Genomic DNA, 10829 nt, shown 5'->3' with positions numbered 1-10829 from the left:
GAACTCTTGCTCATTCATCCTGTAAGACCCATTCTCACAGAACAGGATAGCTCCTCTTTATTCCTGGTTTATTAGTCCTTCCCTGAATGCCCATCATTCTCACAGTAAGGAAACGCTCTCTCTGCTCCCTCTGGACAGGGTGCATGTGTGCACTGGCCTTCCTGACTACATGGTGAAAACCCAGATTTTATAGCAGAAGCAACACCTGGTGCCTGGCTTCCCACGGTGGTCACTCCTTAATTGTTTGTAAGAAGACTGAAAGACATCCAATTCGTGTTTCTACATGGGAACAGAGATCATTTAAAGTAGTATGCAAGTGGTAAAGCTGAGGCTGGGGCATTTGCCTGATTGATCCAAGGCATGCCAGGCAGCATCCAATAACTCTGGATCCATACAAGGGCAGTGTTGCCTCCGATGCCAAATCACGGGTTTTAGTCTAGTTAGCAATACAGGACACATATGTGAACAACTATAAATCAGCCTTGTGATGACAAGGTGATGAAGTGCCAGAGATTACTAAAAGGCTACTGCAGATTAGGAAGAACAAGGGCGAGTTCCAGGGGGAGAAGGAATTTAGGGTGTGGCTGGGGAGACAGGTCAAGTCTTGAGGGGCAGGTAGGGTTAGAAGGCTACTATGTGTGCATGGAATCAAAGTTCATTGCCATTAGGAATAATATAAAGAAGGGCCGAAGACCAGGATGCAAAGGCAGACAGACAGAGAGAACAGTATAATGTCAGGCTGTGGTCCACCCTGGGCAAGAGCGGGATTACCACACTGCCACCTTCATGATTCCACATGGCCATCCACAAGAGTCTGGAGACAAAGGAGGGCAAAAATGTGATCCCATCTTACAGAGAAGGAAAGAGGTCAGAAAATTGGTCTGACCTGCCTATAGTCCAGAGGTAGATGACAGCAGAGGTGGAACCTGACCCTTGGTTTCCTAAGCCCTAGGAGGCACGTTTTCCTTTCAGTATAATTATTGTACATAATAACAGTAAGATGACTAGTCTGTGAATGCTCCTTGCATTTCTACTACTTAAACAAATTGTGTCTTTACTAAAATGAATAGGGTAGCTGTCATCCTTGAACTTTATCCCCAAACAGCATTAGCATCTTAACACTACTGTGTAGAAAAGCACAAATATTAAAGATTTGATGACAACAAAAATAAGTTAACTTTAAAAAGGCATAGATAAGTAAGATTTACCTTCTCAAATAGATTCCAAAGAAAATTTACTCCTAGAATCAACTACCAATAATCCTGCTGAACAAATCAATCCTTTACAAACGAAGGCATGTTAAGCAAGAGTGCTGAGAGAGGTAATACTGCGGTAGGCATGTTTACAGGAAAATACAAGGATGCACTGAATTAACTGCTTGTTTGCTTTTCTATGTGCAGCAGAAACCTGACCTTAACTGAAAGCAGCCACAATGAATCATCCAGAAAACACAGACACTGTGGCAGGGCTCTGAGAGATCAAATCTCCTTTCAAAATTGAAAAGAAATGCTAATGAACTCCAGCTCAGAACTGCTGCACTGGAAAGGAAATTAATATCTAAGCTGGAACAGCATCTACTGTTCCACCCAGTAAGATAAAAACAATGGTGTTTGGCCAAAGAGTACAAGGAAATATAAGGGTCTGATAGGAACAGAGGAAATGAAGAGAGATCTTACAAAGAATCCAAAATGAACAAAGTCATACAAGTGAAATTTGAGAGGGAGAGCAAGATTTGCATCGAAAAGGATATGACCATAGTAGTCTCTCAGCTGAAAACTCGGTATTCTTTAAACTCGTACCTCAGTCCCCCGCACAGAGGGTGGCAGATAATTGAAAAGAAAACCAGTATAAATTTTTTTTAAAAAAATGTGTAGAAGAGCACAAATATAATTAAGTGTATCCTATCTTTTTTGGAAAGCAGGATTTATATATAAAAGGCTTGGTCACACACCAGGCCAACAATATTTAAGACAAAGAACAAGGAGATGGAGGCAGATTATTTCCATCTCTTTATTTTATTTTGAGTTGGTTATAAAACCAAATGACACACACTGCATAAAATAAAATTCTTGCACTGTCTTCAGATCCTATTTTTGCTTTGGACCAAAATTCAATCAGCTCCTAAGCATTTCAATTGCTCCTCCACGCGGACCATACATGCTCCTCTCAGCCGTAACGGGAAGATATCCTAACCATACTCTAAAAGGGTGTGCTGACATTTTCTTATCCCTCCTCTCACTTCTGGTCCTCTTTCTCACTATGAATAAAGCCATGCTGACTGCACAGAACACAACATCCATCCAACCCCTCCAGGGGCCTTTGGAATGATCTTGTTTTCTTCTTTGCATGCCCTCTAGCCTCCAGCTCTTCCTCCCATTTTCTCTTCACATACATCTACCTTGGTTCCTCTGGGCTGGTCTGGTTTTTTTCCAGGCCAATCTCTGGTTTGTCTGGTTTTTTTCACTAATAATTCTACCCCTTCCTGTAGGGGTACATGTCCCTACTAGTAGTTGTTTGAGTTGTCTGACTATTATTGTCTTCACATTTCTGTCTCCAAATATCACAGAGTGTACCTTGGTAAATTTACATAGAAGAGCAATTCATCAGGAGGGTAGCTAAGGAGTGGGAGACTAGAGAACCGTGCTCTGGCAGCAACCTTGAGAGGTAAGATACAGACAGGACCAGGCCAGAGGAGCAGTCTGTTTAGGAACACCGGATACTCATGTCACCCTGCCCTCTGCAAAAGCCACACAGTGAATTATCTCTAACTAATCCCACTGGTCATTCCCTCAGGGTTCACATTTCTGGCACTGAGCTTCTAGTTCTGGCTGCTTGTAGTCACAGATCCACATCACAACTGCCCGGAGAAGACAGAGGGACTCCCCCAGCTCTCTTTGGCCTACTCAGGGAAAAGGATGTCCTGCCTCCCACTTGTCCTAAGATTCCCTGGACCATTTGCTGCCTGCCCCTGTGGATGATTTCTCAAGAGAACAGACTATGAAGAGAATAAGCAACACTGCTACAAAGATGTTCTCGTAGGTAGTGCACCTGCCAGTCCAATTAAAGGACTTGCTGCCTCATTTTCAGTGGCACAAGTGCCTAGCAATTATTCCAGGCAATGTGGAAAGGAGCCTGACATTTCAATACCTAGAAAACATGAAGACAGTAAAGGGAGGTCACGTCTTGGGAGCCAGAAGTCTAGTCTATGGTAAAGGATGCTCATGTCTATTTGTTTACTAGTCATACCCTCTCTCATTCAAATATTTACTTGGACTATTCATTCATATTTGTTTTAGATTCAAGCACCTAAAGGTGATAATCTGTATTCTATAAAATTCTGCCTGAAATATGCACACAGAAAGAGGGGGGGTGACTTCACAGGGTCTCATTAAACTGCTCCATGCAAGTTCCAGCACAGTGCTATTAGGATCCTTAATTATCATTCATTGAGGACAAAAACTATAAGGAGTATGAATAAAAGGGTACAAAAGAAATAGAAAACTAAAACACAACTACACAACCCTGGTCAAGATTTAAAATGTCAGCTAATCTATACCCAACAAGAAGTTCTAAAGCATTTTCACATAGTTGAAATATAAGCTTGTAAATCTGAAAAATAAAAAAGAATACTGCACCTTTAAAGACATATTTGGTAGACTTACAGCACACACATGAACAGTTATGTCAGCAATGCCAAAATGAAATAGGAGGAGATGGGCCAAAGAGGAAAAAGGCGGTGGGGCGGGGGAAGTAAAGGCAAAAATCCAACAGTGTAATGAGTCTCAAAATGAAACAGTATGCATACAGCCAAAAATAAAGTAAAATTATAAATTAAGCCAACAGAAAGTGGTGTGATGCCACTAAAAACATTAGCAAACAGCCAAAACAAAATGACATGAACATGATAAAAAAAAATTGCATTTTTAAAGAGAAACAAATTTAACCATTTGAATCTTTTTAAAGGCAGCAAAGCAAAGCTAGTCTGTAGTAGTAACTAATCCACTTTGTTGATTTAAACCCTGGTTATACTACTTATAGGGAATGAGGAGGGAATTTAACTCTTATTAATCATCAGTTATTTAGTAGTTACTTAACATACCTCAGTTAATACTCATACTCAAAACCCAATCATGTAGGAAGCACTGTTCTCATTTAATTGATGAGCAAACTATATAGCCTGCAGGGTAAGTTTCTCAAGATAATAAAAGCAAGTTCATATAACAGCAACTAGCACTCACATCAAGATGAGCCTGCTTTCAAAACATAACCACCTCAATTTTTTCCCCTTTCACAAATATTGGGTAAGATACAGAGATTATTGGCTACTTCTCAATAGAAAATTACTAATTTTGCCAAACATTCTCAATGAGCTTTATATGGCTACAGAAAGGTCTATAATCCCTTCCCAACTGGCTTCAATGCTCCACTAAACCAAAGATTTTAAGACTGTTCCTCAAGTCTCAGCCATCATAACATTTCCAGAACTCACCCCTTCCCAATCTTTACACTATTAAATGACATTTTACTTTAAAGGGGGGTTAGACAATTAAGAATACTTACAAAAGATAAACAATAGATTTTACGCCAAGAACATCAATCAACGTAACTAATAAAATTGTAAAACAAACTATTTGCCAACTGACCACAACTAAGAAGCCAGAGGACATCTGAGTATCTTTTTCATGGCTCACAAGTACATATCCAGCACAAATAAAATCTAAACTGAGCCACTGTTGTCATGTTTCTTACTTATAGAAATTACAGAAATATTTAAAAAGAAGAAAGTACTCAAGGCCTATGAGATGTACTTTTCTAGAATGGCATACAGTCCAAGCATAAATTGACAGAATTACACCACAAAGATTATAAGATCTAGAAAACACAGAAATGCATTCAGCATTATTCACCTTGGCTTATTAATTTAGGCAGGAAACTTGGCTAATCGTTACAAGGTGAGATTTTCATTAAGAGTTGAAAATAAAAACATTTCATTCATTTGATTATGAATACATATGTGTGAAGGTTGGAAGGGAAGCCAGAAGGAGGAGATGAATTTTTAAAGGGGACATCAGGCTTGGTAAATAGTAGGTAAAAATGTCACTCATTCAACAAATATGCATGAGCACCAAGTGTGCGTGGTCTGTGTACTGAGTGTTGGGATATGGTGGGAAACACAACAAAAGTGTCTGCTGTCGTGGAACTCAATGGTTAAAATCAAGAATCTACCACCTCATGGACAGGACTAGACTTCTCTCTAAATGTCGAAAATGAAACATACTACATCAGTCTCTTTTGATAGGTTTATAATCTTGTGAAGAAACAAGATATAACAGAGAGGTGATACTCTGGCCAAAGGATAATCCAAGACAAACAAGTTCAAAGAAGTGAGAGAACACAACATCCTCCTCTGATTCTTCTCTCTGGCAGCAACTATGCGGGCTGAAATGGTTAATGTACTAGTAATGTATCAACCTCACTGGGTCACAGGGTGCCTAGATATTTGGCTAAACATCACCCGTGGGTGTATCTGTGGGAGTGTTTCTGGAAGAGACTAGCATTGAACAGTAGATTGAATAGAGCAGATGTGGGTGGGCATCATCCAATCCACTGAGGGCCTGAATAGAACAAAAGAGTGAAGAAAGAGAGAATTTGCTCTCTGTGCTTTACTGTTGAGCTAGGACTTCAGTCTTCTCCTGCCTTCAGAATGGGACTTACACATTCGACCCTCTGGTTCTCAGAAATACACCAGTTTTCCTAGATCCAGGCTTACAGATAGATGGCAGATCATGGAGCTTGTAAGATTCCATAGTCACATATGACAATTCCTTAAAATAAATCTAAATAGATAGATAGATAGATAGATAGATAGATAGATAGATAGATCTTACTGGTTATTTTTCTCTGGAGAGCACTAATACTCTGGCCTTTTGCTGTCCCAGACTATGTCACAATTGTTTGCACATTCCTTTGCACATCCCTCCTCCTGGAATACTCTTAAAACCTCTTATCATAGAGCAAACTCCTACAAACTTGAGGTCTCAGCTTCCTCAGTGACAGGGACCCTGATCAGCCCACCCCGCCCCAAACAACTAAGTTCTCCCTGTGCTCCCACAGAACTTACACTTCACATTGGTAGCACACAATAAAGGTGGGATTATTTATTCAGTGTAAAAGAAGTACAAAAAGTTAAGTAAAGATAACCAAAGCTGGAGAGGCAGGTGTGAGGAAATTCTTCACAGAGGGAGAATCATGCACTGGAGAGTGAGATGACCCGGTTAGATGCATTGTGATCATTCATGTATCTACCAGATGCATCCTTGGTGCCTGGCAACGTGCAAGTCACCCTGCAAAGACAAATCTCATTTCATGCTTAAGCAACTATATCAGGAGCAAGTACATATGCATTTCACAAATGAAGAAACTGGTTTGAAACAAATAGATTTTCTACCCAACGTAAATAAAAAAAAGGAAACACTTGTAAATAAAAAAAAGTCTCTTCAGACACTAGTTTGATTCCAAAATTACATGTCAAAAGCCCGATTCCTGATTCCCTTCACTTCCAGATGAGAAAATCAAGACCCCAGGCCATGAAATCACTTACCAGAGTGGCAGAGCCAATAAGGGCAGATATGGCAGGGGCAATGTATAGAAAGGAACAGAAGTGAGTACCAATGAGGATGAAAATTCAACCATGTTGACTTTCATTATGCTCGAGGCATAATGAAAAGTCCAATGTGACTCTAACATTTCAGGCTATTTACAAGACTAAATGAGCCAGGGGAGGTGTCGTGGAAACAACGTTAGACACATCCAGCTGACAATTAGCAATGTCAGATCCATCTCAAAAGTGTGTGAGGACACGTGTAAGCCAGGAAGCACAGACATTCTTGAGATCAGCATATCAAGAAGAAACTATCTTTGTTCCTGCTCAGAGGGGACTTGCTTCCATCTTATCATTTCAGGCCTTGAATGCTAGAGCCTGGATGTTTAAAGTCTCAGTGGTGCTGGGAGGTCAGTTTTGCTGGAGACAGAGGCTTTGAAGGAGGCACTTCTAGGTGGATTTGCACTTGTCTAAAAATGAAGAAATCAGATGGTCATGAGATGGCACACATATACTATCCAGCTTTGTGGGGAAAAGACCTGTGCCAGCAGTGACCAACAGGTGGGTAGGAAAAAGGGGTGTGTGGCACAGGCCAGGTAAGAATGTTAGGTGTTAGAGCAGCGGTTCTCAACCTGTGGGTCATGACCCCCTTGGGGGTCGAACGACCCTTTCACAGGGGTCGCCTAAATACATCCTGCATATCAGATATTTACATTACGATTCATAACAGTAGCAAAATTAGTTATGAAGTAGCAACGAAAATAATTTTATAGTTGGGGGTCACCACAACATGAGGAACTGTATTACAGGGTCACGGCATTAGGAAGGTTGAGAACCACTGTGTCAGAGTGATGGAAGATTTAAAATGTCAAACAGAAAAGTTGTACTTGCAATAATGGCCAATAAAGATCCATTCTGGCACAAAGAATAGTATTCAATTTGCAGCTGTGCAGTATAAACAAGAACAAGAAAAAAAAAACTAGCTATCACCAACAAACACATAGGCAGCTTCAAAATCAGAAGAGAAGGTCAAATCTACAAAGTATTTCGGAGACAGACTTGGCAATATAAAAGATGGTATGTTAAAAATAGCCTGTAACAAGCGTTTTTCACTAAGAGGCATAGAAAGCATTTGAATGCTCTTGAAATAAATAAATAAAACAGAATGTAAAAGTGAACCAACCAAGGATATAAATTTAAATTTAGCTTTATCAGAACAAAACATATCCCCATGGTATGTCCTTAACTGTTATTAAAATGATAACTGAGAAAAATATCCTTTAGTCAAAAAAACTAAACTGTAATTCCAACTTTCTTAGCAAAACCTAAAAAGATATTATGTGTTCAGGGATTTATATGGAAACCCTTATCAAGTAGTATACCAGATCTTAAAACCTAAAGTGAATAAGGAATCTTGCTTAAGAAGTCAAAAAAGCAACAGTTAAAGGATATTAACTGTCATTTTAACACTAGATACTGGACTTCTTAAGACATCTGCAAACATGGGCTTTTATCCAACTTGCTTTAAATGAATTTTTTAAATGCTTGACAAAGCAGAGGATATCTGGCCTTGCAAAGCAAACAACTTCACTTAAAAACAGAATTGTTTAACCCTAGGGCAGCAGTTCTCAACCTGTGGGTCGCGACCCCTTTGGTGGTCAAACGACCCTTTCACAGGGGTCGCCTAAGGCCATCCTGCATATCAGATATTTACATTACAATTCATAACAGTAGCAACATTACAGTTATGAAGTAGCAATGAAAATAATTTTATGGTTGGGTCACAACATGAGGAACTGTATTTAAAGGGCCAGAAGGTTGAGAACCACTGCCTAGGGATTTCTGCAAAGGTTTTTTTATATATATATATATATTCCTAACATGGGGATTGAGAATATATAGTCATGCTTTATAAATCACAAAGCACTTGATTCAGGTAAATCACTGTTAAAGTTAGTGAATCTCCCAACAAGCCCATCTTCCTGCCCGTGCCCCTGTAAGCACAAACCATATGCCACCTCATTATGAGGGCTATCATGAGCAAATGGGGTCAGACTGTAATTACACTTAATAGGGCTCTGAGTCCTACCGCAGTCACACCTTTTTCCCACATGGTCCCAAGGAAGGTGTTGTTTTTTTTCTTTTTCTTTTTTTGTTTTTTTTTCCTTAACACACCTATAATCTCAGTAAAAATAAAAATATATTGGTTTACATCTTTGGATATTCCAAAGTGTACAAGGAGACGAGGCAAGTTCTGGGTTGTAGGGAGAAATGCAATTAATGAGCAATTACTATTTAAAGACCAAATCCCTGTCAAAACAGTTTGACAAAAAATGGTGGTTTTTAACACACACAGCTTGCAGTAGTGCTGCCAACAGAAACAGCGGGTGGTAGCTGCCAGTTAAAAGGGTTCTGCAGTGGAGGTAGGGTGAGGAGAACCACTCTGCCCCTCCCACATACTCTTTTTCCAAAGGGACTAGCCATGCCCCAGTCCTGTTCCTGCAGAGCTCCCTGGTTCTTACCAAGGCCATTTGGAAGGCCTATCCTATTGCAGCAAGTAACCCCAAAGGCAAATACTAGAAGGGCTAGCAGAACGTCAAAGCATGTCGCACTGCGTGAAATTGCTCCTCAAATACAAGTAGTCTCATCCTAAGCAAACTTAGACCGACTGGGGAATTCTAAAATTAACCTAGAGAGAAACACTGGCAAATTGCCTCTAAACTTTTTACTGAACAGAAATTTCTAGAACATCTCATCAATGTTGAGAGTTGCTTCCCATGGGGGAGGGTGGGCTGGGACTTCCTTAACGGCCCGGTCTCCAATCACTGGACTAGGAAGATGGGGGTCCCTAATCAAGAATTCTGCCTCCTGCTTCCAAAGTGGTTCATTTTAATGGTGACAGCAAGGATTTGGGGTGCTATTAAATATTAATCTATCACCATCACTAATGATGCTGGGAAATTACATTTGGCTTTTAATTAGGATTAGATTAGTCCAAAAGGGCAGGAAAACTCAAATGTCAGTGGGTTAAACAAGACCCCAGAGTATTTCCCAAATAGATGAAGTCTGTGTAAGTAGCCTGAGGCTCATATGGCAGCTGTGTTTCACATGAATCCCTCCAGCCCATGGCTCAACAGTCTGAAGGGGTAGCCTTGATCCTCACTGTCAATATGGGGCTCCTTCTAGCATATTCAGAGTCCATGTAGAAGAATGGAGGGGGGAGGGGAAAGGGTGTGTCCCTACTCTGAAGATGCTTGGTGGAACTTGTGCACAGCACTTCCACACACAGCCCCCTGTCTAGAGCCCAGCCGTTCAATTCAGCGCTACTGGCCACATGCAGCCATGTCAACTGAGGGCTCATGCTTGCAAGAGACCCTGGAGCCACAGAAGTCTTCATTATATTTCTTCTGCGAATATACACATACAGCCCCTGATGCCTTTCTACCTCCTCCATCCTCACTCACTACAACATGGAAAATGGAAATAGTCCAGACATTCACCATAAAGCTGGTAAAAGAAATACGAGAAGGGGGCTTGCCCTACTGTCAAGGCTATAGCAGGGTGAAAAGGCAGAGGGAAGAGGTGCTCTAGGTATACCAAGTTGAAACTCTGAGCACATGAGTTTACAGAAAGATCACTGTACATGGTGGTCAGGTTGTACAGACTTAAAATATAGTTCTTTGGATATCCTAATGATGGCTCTAAAGAATTTAGTGGGTTGGTAAAATTGTAGATGTTTAAAAATATCTGAATTATGTTTCCATGATCCTCAATGGATGCAGAATTCAAAATTGGAAGAATTCTTCCAGGATTTCAAACTATCACATCACTACTTTCCGGATGCCATTGTTTCTGTTGAGAAATCAACTCAAAATATTATTGTTGCTTCTTTGAGAATCACGTATTTTGTTCTCTGACTACCTCTAGCATTTTCTTGCTGTCTTTGATTTTCAGCAATTTGACCATTATGTGCAAAGGTGTGGTATTTTTTGTGTTTATCTTGATGAGGTTTGTAATTTTCCCAAACTCTATCTGATGTCTTTTATCAATTTTGGAAATTCTCAGGCAGCATCTCTTCAAACATTTCTTTTATCCCATTCTTTTCTCTGCTTTTTTGGACCTCTACATTCATGAAACGCTGGGGTTCAGAGCATTCTGACTTCAAAATTCCATCTATCTGATGGTCTTTCTATTGGAGTTTGGAACAAAATACACTTAGCTTGTGTTT

This window comes from Myotis brandtii, unplaced genomic scaffold (assembly GCF_000412655.1).
Source record: "Myotis brandtii unplaced genomic scaffold, ASM41265v1 scaffold240, whole genome shotgun sequence".
Taxonomy (NCBI): Eukaryota; Metazoa; Chordata; class Mammalia; order Chiroptera; family Vespertilionidae; genus Myotis; species Myotis brandtii.
This window is presented reverse-complemented; position numbering follows the sequence as displayed.